The sequence below is a fragment of the Sceloporus undulatus genome, chromosome 3 (genome assembly GCF_019175285.1).
Source record: "Sceloporus undulatus isolate JIND9_A2432 ecotype Alabama chromosome 3, SceUnd_v1.1, whole genome shotgun sequence".
NCBI classification, from domain to species: Eukaryota; Metazoa; Chordata; class Lepidosauria; order Squamata; family Phrynosomatidae; genus Sceloporus; species Sceloporus undulatus.
Genome location: NC_056524.1, coordinates 138035147 through 138050919, shown reverse-complemented (window position 1 = coordinate 138050919; position 15773 = coordinate 138035147).

Sequence of the window (15773 nt, the reverse complement as noted above, 5' to 3'; positions counted from 1 at the left end):
CCTTACTTTGTGGCACCCCTAGTTACTTCCTAGTTCCTGGAAGATGAAGCAAGATCCTGTGACAGGGTAAATGTCACAAGGTAAGAGTGATTTTGTTGGTAGGAGACTGATGACTCTGAGGTAGTTGTAGGTGAAATGATAACTATTAGTCATTAGGAATTTTTGACCATGTTGAAATCACAGGGGAAGTAGGGAAGGAGACACCTTAGTAACATTTCTCCTCTCCCACATGGTAGTCATGTCCCATTTTACAAAGCAATGAGAAGATTTAACTTCTGATGGAGAGAGGTTTAATTTCATCTCAAGTGAAGGACAAAACAGAATATTGGTGACTAAACAGCTGCAGAAATTGAAGGTATAGGGACAAGATGTCTAAGTGGTCTCATGTCAATGACAGCCAACCCTCAAAAAGTAGTAAAGTTTAATTATATTGTGATAAAATATTTGCCCATTTGTGCTTATAAAGATTTTTAAAGAGTTCTTGTGACAGCAGATTTTGCATGCAATGTCTTCCATAACTGTGAAGCCCTGACCACTAGATGGTGCCACATTTATTGCAGTGTGTGGCCAATTCCTGTAAAGACTGAATGGTCTTTTGTGTAATGAATCTGGATGCTGCATTTAGTAATCAGGAACTATGAGCTGTCATTTTTGGTGAAACTTACAATTCTATCCTAGGTCGTTATTTCCAAAACCTGAAATAACTTGTATTTTTAAAAAGTAAGTAGTAACAATTATAGTTCCAAGGAGCCGAGAAGTCTATAGTTACTATTCTAGCTGGAGTTTTTAGAAGTAATTCTTTGGCCTGTTACAGACTGCCAAAATAAAGCTGCTTCGGGTCTCTTTGGAGGTATGCTGTTTAAATGATGCATACATCCTAAGAATCCGGAAGCTGCACCAAAGCCGCACTCCAGTGCTTAGGAATGGAGTGTGGCTTTGGCGCAACCTCCGGACTCTTAGGACCCATGCATCATTTAAATAGCATACCTCCAAAGAGACCCGAAGCAGCTTTATTGTGGCAGTCTGTAACAGGCCTTGATTTACTTGTTTCTCAAAACTAACTTCAAAAATCTGGATGCTACCTACACCTCCTCTAGTACAAACAATGCACACTTTCTCCTGTCTACCTCAATATTACCACTAGATTGAATAAGCACTGTAGGACTGTATATTATGCTATCCCTAGCCTGCCCCATACAATGTTTGTATAAACTCACTCACAGTATCTATCAGATTAAATATTGTATGCATATACCTTTTTAAACATTATACATAATTACTGACAGTTCAGAAGGGAATGGAGTATAATTGCTTACTGGTTTTCCTAAATTTTCCAGCTTTTCATATTGAATGAATGATCAGAGATAATCATATACTAATAAATAAGTTCTGCATTTTTGAAGAGGAAAGGTGAACATCCCATGTCAAGGAGCATGCACAGCCTGTCCCATTTTCCATCTCTGTGTGATTCTTTATGGGACATTATTGGCATCTTCACTCTCTTCACTGTTTTGAAGAGTGTTATGAAGTTTGAACTAGTTGAAGAATCAGGCTCAATTTCCAGATCTTCATGGAATGTTAAAGGAAGACAAGGAAGATGCAAGAATATAGAGCTAAGCCACTAAAAATGTATAGATTTTAAACAGTGCCCTGGTCTTGCAGCCATTCACTCACAAATCACAAGGTTTTGAGTTCAGTACCAACCAGGGGTTCAGTGTTGACTCAGCCTGTCATCCTTCAAAGGTCACCTTGTTGGGGATAATTAGCTTACACATTGTAAACTGCTTAGGGAGTACTTAAGTGCACTGATAAGTAGTATAGAAACATACTTGCTATTGCTATGGCTAGAGGCTTCTCACTTTGGACTGGGACTCAGGTTATACTACGTTGGTTAACTGGTTATGGATTGCAATGAATAAATAATGGGTAATACCCCAAAGTCACTATATCCCATCTGATCTTGAAAGCTAAGCAGCGTCAGCCCTGGTTACTACTTGGATGGGAGATTGTCAACAAATACCAGCTGCTGTAGGCTATATTTATGAGGAAGGAAATGGCAAAACCATCCCTGAGTATCCCATGCAAGAAAACTCTATGGAATTTATAACGTTGCCATACGTTGACTAATAGAAGGCACATACACAGATATGTTTATCGCACAGGGCTCAATGGAACGGAAGGAGAACAGAACGAATGGGGCCAGGAACAAGTGGGAAAGAAGTGAGGGGCACATTTTACTGCACATAGGAATGCCGCCACTTCCGGCGGAAGTCCCCATTCCATTCCGTTTTGAGAACAGTTCTCAAAATTCGCCTCCTCTGGGTCAGATTGGGAACAGAACAGAACAAATGAGGACTTCTGCCGACGTTCCTGTGTGCAGTAAAATGTGTCCCCCACTCACTCCGTTCTCATCCTGGCCCCTTTTGTACTGTTCTCCTTCCATGCCTGGAGCCCTGTGCGGTGAATTTAAGAGACACACACATTCTACAGAGAACAAATCCTTCAAAAGGGAATGGCATTTAAAATAAATTAGAGGTGAATATGGATATGGGGATATTTTGTTCAGTTCACATTTTTAAACAAACTGGTCACATTTGTGCACCTCATATATGTCATTATCCTTTAGATTATGCATTTATCTGGATTTTGGCATTCCATATTGGACTTCTCAGGTTAAAATATTGTGAAATAAGGGAGAATGCTCAACGAATGCCTACAACAGGAAAAAAATGCAAAACAAAATTTGTTTTTAAATAAAACTGCAGATGACAAGTCTGACCAACATTTTCCTGTGATCATTTGGGGAAAAAAATATCATAATTTGAAAAAGGTAGTGGCAACTGTTGGCTTCCACAGATATAGGGTGGTAAATCCAGTCTGGGTCTTAATCTGAACTTCAAAGAGGCACCCTTGATGTTGAACAATTTCATTACTAGGGATAGGTCCTTTAAAGTTGGGACTAAAATCTGGACAGGATTCCCTGCCCACTGACATTAAAGCTACCAGCCATCACTTCCAAATTGGGATACAATGGATTTGTAACTGAATCAGAAACCAGAAACAGATCTGTTTGCCTAGTGGGCAAATGAATGATACCACTGAATTCCCAGATAACCTGAACTGCTTGAATGTTAGCTTAAAGGCTATCAAAAATCTATCTGTATAAATGCAATTTACAGATAGCTTGCTCAAGTACTTAAAAGTTACAGCTTTTCAAATTGGCTACCACTTTTGAAAAGCTAAGGAACTGATCCAGTGATTAGCAGTTCTGCTTTCAGTTATTTACAATGCACTGCTTGATAGGAGAACTGGAGACTTACCTTTCCCAAAATGAACTTTCTAATGAGCCAGATCTGCTGAGTCCTGAAGGTATCAGATAACATTTAAAGTTTAGATAGATGCTGGGAGAAATCTACAAGGAAATGGATGCCAAATGCTATATAAATATTGCTATTTTTCCTTTTACATCTACAACTTAAGCTTTCCACTAAGATGTACATATTTTGGACCTCTGGTAACACTGGCAGGCAAAGAAAATATGATTTATATCAGAAGCAAGCTGTTGCAGAATGCAAGGTTCATGCAAAGATTCACATGATTTAAAAGTTTGCCATATACCATCCAACCATATAAAAGACAAATGACTTAACCCTCTCCATGTATAGTTACACCACAATAGAAACAATTGTTTTAATTAATTTTTTAAATTTTATTTACAACACATATTACATATACAACATGAAACCTTTTCAATACTAACAATCACATTATATCACTCATTAAAAACAGCAACCATACATCTACACACATTACTTCTTCACTTCTTCCGTAATCTCTACGTTACAAAGTTCAGTCCCTTTTACTTTTCATTGTTCCTTATGTACCTCTATCTTATTATTAAATTTCCATTTCTTTATAGACTGTAAAATTAAAAGTTATCTTTTCTTTCTAAACTGAGCTATTGCAAAACATGCCATAAATATATCATATACTTAAATCATTTTATTTCTTTGTATGAAATTATTTGCCTGTAATTATTTTAAATGCATGCATCTTATTTATGATGAATTCAATATTCATTCATCCTGCCCCAATATTTTTCCATTTTTTCTTTTGGGGCATCCCTAAGTAACAATGTTCACTTATCATTGCCCTATAAGTGTACATTTTATCTTCCATTTGGATAGATTCAGAATCTGTGTCTCTTTCCATTTTCTTGCCTAAACTACCCCGGAGGCTGAAATCATGTGTTTATCATAATTGTCCATATCTTTTTTTCAATTTTTTTTTCTACCATGCATAATACAAAGTTTTGGGGACTTTTTATAAGATCTTTGTTATAACTTTATGAATCTGCATCCAGTACTTTTTTGTTTTTTCACAAGCCCATCAGGCTCGGTACAAACCACCCCAAAAGGGCAGGCTGGTGGCGGCCTGTTTGCCTGCGGAGGGACGCCACAGCAGCCAAACTGCCTGGCATCCCTCCGCCCGAAAAAGAACCTGGAAAACCCGGGTTCTTTTTAAAATGACGTACTTGTGACATAAGCGATGCACAGCGATGTCTATATGCTGTGTGCTACTTACATCAAGATGATGGCTCCTGTATGGACGGGATGCCGCAATGATGCTGCCGCTACCACATGCTAGGGATTCGGAGTATACAAATGCTGTGCACTCTGGAACACTAGTATTGGGGGCGGCACACCACTTTTGGCCCGTCTGTCCCAGGCCATAGTTCCTTTTTCTCTTTTACATTTCCAACATCTATCGTTGGAATTTTTGTAAATTTTATTAGGTTTCGCAGGGGTTATCTATTGATAAAGTACATTTTATTCTTTTTTGCTAATTCATTTCCCAATCTTTTAACTGTATGGTTTCTCCATTTTCTTGTTTTATTTTATTATTTTCCCATTCCTGTCTTTTATTTTTATATGAAATTCTCCCCCCCCCCCCCCCCCCCATTTATTGTATTGGTCACCTTGATCATTGCAACTGTCTGCCATTTCCTGCTTTAGGTTCCCAACTAAATATCCTCATGTTTCATGCACAATCGATGCTTCTGGACCATTTCAACATCAAACACCATTTTTATTTTGTTGTCTGTTTATTTATTTTTATATCTTGTCTTTATAGCAGGACAAGACCTGAAGCAATTTACAGCATAGATCAGCTAAAATCAATCATAACAGAAGAATACAACAATAACAACAACAAAAATCCTGATAGGTTAGAACAGTATTGATTTTTTAAAATATAAAAATAACAATAATGCAACATCATTTAGAACATAACAGATGAGGAAAAATCTCCCAAAGGATATAAAATAAATATGGAAATTAATAACCTGATAGCCTTTTCTCTCTTTTATTTTGTTCTTTCTTTCTTTATTTCCTCCCCACCTGCCTTGCTTCTGCATTATCCCATTTCCTTCCTTTTGTTATTATGATAATCTCATGGTATTAGCTATTACAAATGTGATTTTTTTTTCATTCTCAGTTTCATTGAGTTTCTCAGAATGACATTTGCATTTTCTTCCCATTTCCTTATTTCATATCTAGTTGTGAGACGGTAATTTCTTCTCACACTGCAGTTCTCACATGTTCACACATTCCTTGTAATTTTAACATTTATTTGTATGATTTACATAATGTACATAACATTTTCTGAACTACTAAATATTGTTCTATATTTACTTTCAATTATATCTATTTTAAATGTTCACATTTTAAAATATGCATATTATTTTTGCACATTTTATATTTCAGAAGCATCCTGCAAGGCTTGATTCAAGGTGCACATTTTCTCACAAGAGCAATGTAATTCCCATCACCATTAGCTTGTTTATTCTGTTATATTTCTCATGTGATATTGACATAATTAAGTTTCTTCTCTGCTCTATAATATGTGGATGTATGTCAAATTAAATATTACCCATCTATGCCTTTGGCATGATCTTGCCATTTTATATTTTAAGCATGTATCAGTGCTGTCAGAATTTTTAACTTATTTATTATTAATTGCATTTATATCACACTTCTCTCCTCTCATTGGGACTCAGATGATATGAATGATAAGTTTGAAGTGTTAAACAAAAGAAATCCTGCCTCAAGCTGCCTGTAAAGCAGCTATGGGCAAAGGCCATGCCTGAGGGCACATGTGGCTCCCAAATCTCTTGATGGCCTCAGCACCTCCAGATCTTTATTCACCACAATTTTTCCAGTTTAAAAAAATGGGTGAATTGTGATTCCTGGAAGCCTCCAGAAACAGCAATTCTCATATGAAATAGTTTCACTGATCAACATTAAAATGTTCCAGTTTGTCAAAACCAGAACTGGGCTTCTACTGGGTGTCTTGTTTTGTTTTGTTTGGGGCATTTTTTGAAGTCTGTTTTTCCCCCCCGGGTGTGTCCTGAGGCACAACAGTGGCACCAAGATTGGTTGCAGTTGCCCATTCCTGCTATAAGGGGAAAGCTCCAATGCCATTCTAATTCTTATCTGCTCAATGCCATTCTAACAAGATCTGCTTAATGCCCATTCTAACACTGTCTGTGTAGAGCAGGGGTAGACAACTTAGTACTTCAGATGGTACAACAACAATGGCCATATTATGGATAGGGCTGATGAAAACTGAACTCGAAAACACCAGGCGGGCACTGGGCTGCCTGCTTTGTAATATTAAAAGAACGAGATGGATGGTATAAAAGATATGATACATTAAACAAAGGTTTATGTTTCCTCCTGCTGGAATGATATTTGTGTGGGAAAGATCCACACCAATTTTCTATTTGGATGATTCTCCATAAATACAGTCCATGAAGCCTAGTAGACATCGTTTTAAGTCATGAGGAAATAATTCCTAAATCTGGATAGAATTGTAGTAATGGGTCTCAGAAAGGTAAAAAAAAAAAAAAAAAAAAAGTAAAAGGAAGGGGGGGAAAAGGAAAGAGGATTATTTTCTAGTCCATTTCAGCTATACAGTCCTTCTGCTGTATAAGCTTCAGGAGCTTGATCTCCTCTAACCTTAGCAATTGAATGAAAAAAAAATATTGATAGATTTCATTACACAAACAGTACCTGCTAAACTACAGAAAAGTTGGCAGAACAGTTGTTTTGAACCCCAGAGGACTTACAATAACTGCACTTAAATGAAATACAGCTTGCGAGTTTGTCTTGAAAATGTGTTTACATTGGCAACAGATGCTGCAAAATCCAGCAAAACCATTTTCTGTTTTAATAAAGCCATTGATTAGAACTAAGGATTAGCTGTGTGCTACTTTCTTCCAATTTACCTTTGTTATAATTGCCAGCATGCTATATCATAATAGTTTGACGACGAGAGCTTAGGCAGAGGATGTTGTTATGTTAAACTTCATGATGTGAAGCTTTGCAACAGTATTACTATGGGCCAATGGCATGCAGGATAATTAACTGGCCATGAGATAATTTAGAGGACAGTAAAACACCAGAGGCCCCATTATTTATCCATAAGGAAGTATTAGAGTTCATTTCCAAAGAGTAGGGATATTTGGAGGAGAAGCAAATAGCACCAAAAAAAGAAAGGAAGGAAGGATTTGTATTCTGAAGAATGTTTTCTTACCTAAAAAAAAGTCTTGTCAGTTTTACCCCCTTATCTGTTTGAATAACATAACACATTTGCTATATCTATATCCTGGTTGAAATAAATTTCAAAAGACACCAAAACATGACATCAGTCCCTATGCATAGTAATAAAAAGCAAGAGCAAAATGAGTTACAGGGTGCAGTATCTAATGAAGACATGGTGGCCTTCCTACCCTACCTCAGTTCCCTGTATCCCCACAAGCTCTGGAGTTAAAGAAGAATGCTTTTTCATAATTTGGTGCTGTTCATCCATGTTCCTTCATCTTTCACAAAGTTTGTGTTCTATGTCTCCATCTCCTCTATTTTACACCACATCTGGAAGCTTTGAAAATATCTCATGTTCTCTCCTTATTTCTAGCACTTGCTCCCTTACCCTATATCAAATGGTCCAAACAGACTGAGCGAGGAGTACCCAACACTAACAATCCTAGTTATCCCATGTGGAGTAGATGTCAACAACCACCACCACAACATGGGTTTGCTGCACATTATTCTTATATAATCTTATAGTTATGACAAACACATACCATGGTGTGCTGTTTGTTTCTTTTTTAATGTCACACAAAGAACTGAGAAATACCACTAGCCTCTTTCCTCCACTGTTTCCAGATGTAATTGTTTAATTACGTAAAAGCCAGACTGTGTTTCTTTTAAAGAGCAATTACATTCCTGGAAACCTCCAGAAGCATACCCTTGCCTTAAAATGAGATGTATGGTAACCCACTTCCACTACCTAATTTGGAGGGATCTTGAGGGGATCCAGGGACATCACTAGGAGAGTGTGGACTGACCGCTCCCCAGACATCTGTCTTTGGGCACAAATGGGCTGTGGGATTTGCCTGTGTCCCTTTAAAATGCTAAAGAGATGGTAAATGCTAAAGAGCAAGACTCACTGGGAAGAGAAAGAAGTGTGTGTGTGTAATTTTTAATAATTTTTTAAAAATAAATTTTTCTTTAAAAATTATCAAATTTATCAAATTATCAAATTTTCAATATAAACACATGGAGCAATGTACATATAAATAAATCAGGCTGTGCATATGATATGTAATTTAAAAGTACAGTTTTAATTTTGCTAGTTGTTTATGTCACAACTATTGCCATTACATTTAGTGATATATGGTAGTTAGGATATATGAGTAGCATTAGTACAACAAACTTTACTAAGGATTTTTTATGGTATGGTATGGTATGGTATGGTGTGGGAAGAGGTTCATGGGTGGGAGTGACACTATAAGTTATTGCACCCGCTGATGCCAGTCTTACTGATGCCATGAAGGGGGTCCATCCAGATCCCCCAAAGCTGCCCACTTTTGCAGTGGGTCAGCAAACTGCTTCTCCTTTGAATTCACATGAACTAGGATTCTTATTTCCTTTTTAAACCTGGGCTCTTTCTAAAGTTGCACATCACTACTCTGACAATGAGCAATGAGGCAGGAAATCAGTAACACAAAATAAGAATGACAATTAGAATTTCAAGTTTCTGGAGCAATCAACCAGAAACAGCTTCTTTATTTCAAATAATTTAAAAGCTTTCAACAATCTCGTATTGCCATGCTGTTGGCCAAATGCTCGGGATTTTTTATATATATAGTTTTAAAACAGAAGATGGTGCAAAATACTTCCTGCTAAAATACTGGAAGGATTTCGATGGACATCACTCACCTTTCAATATGGATTCTTACACATAAATATCATTGATGACCCACAATGGGAATAAAGGGACTGGACACAAGAACTTGGGCTGAACAAGGACCACTTTATTGATTTATTAAGCTATTTAACTATTCTAATCTTTATGAAAAGCAATAGGGGGAGAAATCTGGTGAGGGAGCAACTGAAGTAGTAGTTATCCACCAGATCCCATGCCATTGCAGGCCCTGTGCTTGTTGTACTAGCCAGTAGACCATGTTATGTCCACAGATCAAAACATGGAATCTAGAATCTCAGACTAGAATCTGAAACACAACTACATTAGTGAGCAAACAACTTTGACACTTGAGATTGTGAATATACCTCTCAAAAGCTGAAGACATCAATTGGTCCTGATTCTGAATGGTGCCCAGGTCCATGCCACTGCGGATGCTACTGAGGTTCAGTTCTAAAAGAATGGCTTCCAAATCAAACCACACTGAGGCCCCAATTGGAGAATGTCTTAGTAGTAACCACACAAAATTGATATCTGATTAGAGAAAAATTATCTACATGGCAGAATAAAGGACCAGCCTGAGAGCACCTAATCTACCAAACTTCATGCAGTAGCAATATAGGGCATAATGCTCTACCGCTTCAGGAGTCAATCAAAGACGTATACCAGTTTTCCTCTAGTCTGTCTCTGAGGACCATATAGGACTACCTGCCATTTAAGAAGCTGAACATCATCAATTGAAGACACTTACAGGAAGTGTCTCCCATGGATGCCACTATTAACTCACTAATGCACAAAGTTCCAAAAAAAAGATGTAAGGAGCATGAAACAACAAAACCTCATAATATGAGGAACAGACACTGGCCCAAAGCCCACCCAAGGCCCTCAATACAGCTGGGTTCATGCTTATTGTCTACAGCTTTCCTCCCCCTGGATCACCCAACAGCACTGCATGAATTGTAAAATCACCTGTGCTATGTGAAAATTGATTGTAGTGACAACCCTTTTTGTCCCTTTTACATGTGCTCCCATACTTGCACACATACATGCACACAGAGACACCTGCACAAACTCCAATAAACTGCCACTGATGCTGCCATTGCATCACATTCACTTGGAAGGCCATATGTCTTCTCTCATCTATCGTATTTTTTTCAAAATATGCATCCATAGAAAGGTTTTCTCTTAAAATACACATTTTATAATACATATCTTGAACATTTTATGCTTTTTTAAAAATCTGATAACTGTGTCACAATGTTTAGGCATGTGCCAAATGCAAAAAGGTGAATTCATCAAGCATAATTAGATATCTGGATAAATAGTTTGGTTCACATTTCATTAAGGTTTTAACATTTTGAATAATTAAGAAACAACAAAAGAAAAGAAAAGATCAGCTGTCTTTCAAAATTTGCCATTCACAGAATTTAATAATATAAATTCTCCATTAAAAATGCCTATAAAAGGTATATGCTGGTAAAGTGTACATGCATAAATCCATAATTAATGGAAATAATATTAAAAATCAATTATAGGAAGAAAGTTAATAGAAACTATTGAGTACCGTGTTTTTCAAACACAAACAGCCCAGTATCATGGTGGTAACAACAGTTAGTCATAATACATGGATAAAATGAATTAGGAAAGAAATTAGAAATATCAGAATTTAAGCAGAGCAATTGTGATGGCAGTGCTTATGAATCAGATGCTAAAACAAGGTTTTTGAATAGGCCGCAGAACCAAAAATAATTTTCAACAGCTGAGCAAATGAGCAAACAAATTATTTCTCTGTGTCATTGCTTCAGTACATTAATGATTTAAAATGCAGGTGGGGAAAATCAGTGCTCCCAGCCTTACCTTGCTCATTTAACATGTTTAAGAAAGTGTCAATAAGATCACTTTGGAAGGAAATAAACTCTCTATTTTGATCAGAGGCTCTCCCTTTAGTGAAATGCTCTTTTGACCAATGCTATTGGAGAGACTGTGACTTGTTTAGAGGACAATATGTTCCCTTGGAAATGCTGAGCAATTGAAGGAGCTTCGAACAACTCTGAAAGATTCAGAAATGTCAATGCAGTTTGTAGATAACTTGCTTAGGGTACAGAACAGCCATGCCTGACAAAAGCTGTGAAACAAAAGATCTGATTGACTGATTAGCTGCCCTGTTTATAATTATTTACAACGCAAGGCTTGATAGAGACTTCTCTCTTTCAGGAATGAACTTCTTAATGAGGCTAGCTGTGTAAACATCAGATAACACTTGAAAAGATTAGAGCTTATCTATGTATAGCTTTGCTTCTATAACTGACTCTTGCCAAGGTGCACACATTAGAACTACAAGGAAGTGGGGGAAGTACTAGGTGACTGATTTATATCAGAGAAAGGCCAATTATGATTAGAGCTAAGCTGTAATGACTGGCCTTGTTTCTTGGTCATTTTTATGAGTGCTGGAATTATCTTCACCTTCTAGGGATTATTAATATTCACTGAAGAGACTGTGTGCCTTTCCATACTGGTCTTTTTCTTTTAATCTCTCAAAATCTTTGCCTTATTTGTCAAAAATATTTAAGTTGCCTGGTTGCGAGAGTGTTGCCATTTTGTTGATAGCATCATGTGCTTTGGAGTTTTGGGTTCCTTTGGATTTTTGAATATTCGCATAATGAGATATCTTGGAAATAAGACTCAAGTCTAAATATGAAATTAATTTTTGCTTCATATGCACCTTATACACATACCTTGAAGGTAATTTTATACACGATCTTTTAAAAATAATTTTGTGCATGAAACAAAGTTTCACCTTGAACCACCAGAATGCTGAGGTTTCATTGTTTCAGACACCCATTTGGACCATTTTGGATTTTGGAGTATTTCAGATTTCAGAATTCCCAATAAGGAAGACCCAACTTGTATATGCATTACACCAGCTGAAAAGATATTGCAACTCATTGACATGATTTAAAAATCCAAGTGAATTCATCAATAAATCTCGCTTAATGTTTCCATTCAAATTATCTTCCCTACCATAGAAGAAACAAAGTTCAAGGCACTGGAAAGCAGTTTCTCCCTTACAGAGCTTCCTGTATATATTGTACAACATCTTCAGAAATGATCATGTATTCTAATAAAAGCTTCAGGGTGACAAACCAAAATTGTTGCCTGCATTACATGAACAAAAGACACATATAATGTTTCAGAAAATGTCAATTCAAAGTTATTTGTGTCTGTGGTGGCTCCCTTTCTACTTTATGTTTGCTCATTTATCGTATAACGTGGGACCAAGTGTTCAAAAATCCATTCTTTTGTCTATGCTTTTTTTCTGCTCTTGCCATACATACTGACCTTTTCATCAATACAGCTCCCAGGTTTTATTCTACTAGAATTCCACATTTATGTTTTCCAAGTATTTCCAGTTTTTATTAATTACTCCTCTAGCTGCATATGCAAAAAAGTAATTAAGTATACCAAAAATGCAATTAAGAATATTGATAACAATAGTAATTTCCCACAATTATATTTTGATTTGTAATTTTTGTCTTTGTTATTACCACAGTTCCTGCACATTCTTGAACTGCTGGATATTCTAACAAAAGATGAACGTAAGTTTCTTTTTGTCCACATTTTTTCCAAGAATGAGAGGAAATATTAATATTTATTTTATGTAATTTCTACATCGCAATGTCATGTAATGTCAAGCCCTCCCTTCATCCACCATCTTGAGGGAGAGAGAGGCAGGCTAGCTCCAACAGGTCTGCCTGGAAGAAGAAGAGCCCTCCCTCCGGTCCATCTGCCTTGGTCCAGGCCTCAGAAGGAGAGAATAACTGATGGACCTGATTCCCTCCCCTCCTCACCATTCCCTACTCCTTTTGTGTCATGTCTTTTAGACTGTAAGCCTGAGGGCAGGGAACCGTCTATTATCCCCTCTGTTGTAAACCGCTCGGATTCCCATTGATTGGGCGGTATATAAATAAATCCTATTATTATTATTATTATTATTATTATTATCATCATCATCATCATCATTATTATTATTTAGTCACATCTACAGAATCACCACCATTTGTATAAACAAGCATTTAAGGGGGAGGGGAAATGAAGAAGTAAAAATGAAATGTTGCTGATGGCCAATTTATAGATTACATAAAATATGTAAGGTACCATTCCCTCTATTTTTTTTCTTCCCCTGAGCAGGATGAAGTTTGCAGCACACAGTGGAAGAAGGTTTAATTCTTCCCTCTCATTTTTTTTTACCTCCATCAGCTCCCCATTGACAATTGGAGGCACTAAGAAGTTTTCCCACTAGCATCTATGAGGAGTTGTTGTTTTTGTTTTTGTTTTGTTTAAGAAAACAACTATTAGTAACCACTGCAAGGGAGTATAACAAGGGGGTCACATCTGGAGAAAGAAAGAATTAAACCTCCCCACTGTATGTTGCAATCTAGATTACATACAGTCCCACTCCTAATTTTGAGTTCAGGGGGGAAAACACACATAGATAGCTGCACATTCAATATTCAATATAATGTAAAGTTTCATCTTGAGAAGAAATACTATGAAAGGATGTCAAGCATAAAAGAAACACAAATGTTTGGTAAATTTAACATTTGTTTAGTAATGTCAGCTGCACAACATGTCTAAATTATAGAAAATTTGTCACAACTGTAGTTATGATGCAAGGCTTGTTTGGTTTTTTTTTTTCCTGCTTGCAGTCACATGCAATATATATCTTTAGCATGTTGTTGATTTAAAGTAAGTCTTTAGGGGAAAAATATTTGTATTAAAAATAATAATTTTCTGATGAAGACATCTGCTATTAAGCCATGCACAAGTATATTTACAATCTGAAAAAAGCACATTATTTTTAGGTTAAATGATTGAAAAAATCATTCTAAAACTGATAGTTCGCTAAATGAAGTTTAGAGGAATATTAAACTCCCATTTTACTACTCAGAAAATGCTATTCTGCCATTCAAAGTATTCATTTATATGGTGTAAAGACAGGACTGGAATGTCAAATTTTATTGTGCAGTCCATCATTGATAGTATTAATTGTCTTTCTTCTTTCTTTTTTAAAGCCTTACTCCTCTGCAAATCTCAGTTTCTTTGGCATTTGAAAGAGCTCAGGAATTTTTAAAAAGGGTAAATCAGTGCTAATTATGGTTAGTGATGGGATGATTGATTCATTTGTACTCATTTCCTGATTGAAAATAGGATTTCTGTATGTTTGGGGAATCTCATTAAAAGGAATCAGCAGTTGTGAGAGCTTTTTGTGGGTTTTTCGGGCTATGTGGCCATGTTCTATAAGAGTTTATTCCTGATGTTTCACAAGCATCTGTGGTTGGCATCTTCACAGATGCTGGAGAAACATCAGGAATGAACTCTTATAGAACATGGCCACATAGTCCGAAAAACCCACAAAAAACTATGGATGCCGGTCATGAAAGCCTTTGACTTCACAGTTGTGAGAGTCTTTGCAATTTGGTGAATCTTTCTCAGCAGTTACTGTGTCTCAACAAATTACACATATAGATGAAGCTACACTGGCAAAATAAAGCAACTTCAAACTGACTTGAAGCCTACCTGTTCAGACAATGTACGGGGCCAAATGGGGTTGGAAACTGACACAAAGCCATACTCTGGGACTAAACACCAGAGCAAAAAGAAGCTCCAACATTCTGCTTTAATAAAGAAAATGTTCATAATTGCACTAGCCCATAAGCAGCATGCTGTGAGTGCAGTAATGAGTGTAAGCCCTGGAAGCATACAGAAGTGGTTCTGGAGCATTTGCTCTGGAATCAGTGAGATGCAGCTGCTTATGCCATTGCTCACCATGTGTTTTATTTTGGTTTGTTTGACCCTATGAGGGGCCAGCTCCACCACTGAACCATCACACCATTGAGCTGCCACACACCCTATATGAGAAAGTATGACAAATACGGCAGGTTTCCAATAATGCAATCGATGTCATTAAAACATACACAAACCAGACAGTCCAACGGGGGGTCATGGGATAAAGGGGGGAGTGGGCATGTAGGGGGGGGGGGGGCTCCATGATTGTGCTTTGCCCATGTGTCACTGAGTGAACGTATGTACAGTATGGGTGGTGTGTTGCTCATGTGAATATGTGGCTGGTCACACAGAGCACCCAATGGGACCACAGCTCACTGGGGAGAGGGAGATAATTGTTGGTCAGAGGCATTATGTTTGGGTGATGGTGTACATGCATGTTGCGGAGGCAAGAAAACAATGGCAGCAGCAACAACAAAAAGGTGTGGCTTGATGCCACATGGGATGGATTGCCTGTAGATGTTCAGCCCGACTTTGGAGCAGGCCATGCAAACAGTAGGGCTTCTACCCACTTTCATAAGAACCAGGATCAGCGCAATTTTCCCTGTCTGTCTGTTCTGCCCTCTATTTGCTGCCTTGAGTCCCTGTATTGGAAGAAAGGCAGGATATAAGAAAATTAATAATAATAATAATAATAATAATAATAATAATAATAATAATAA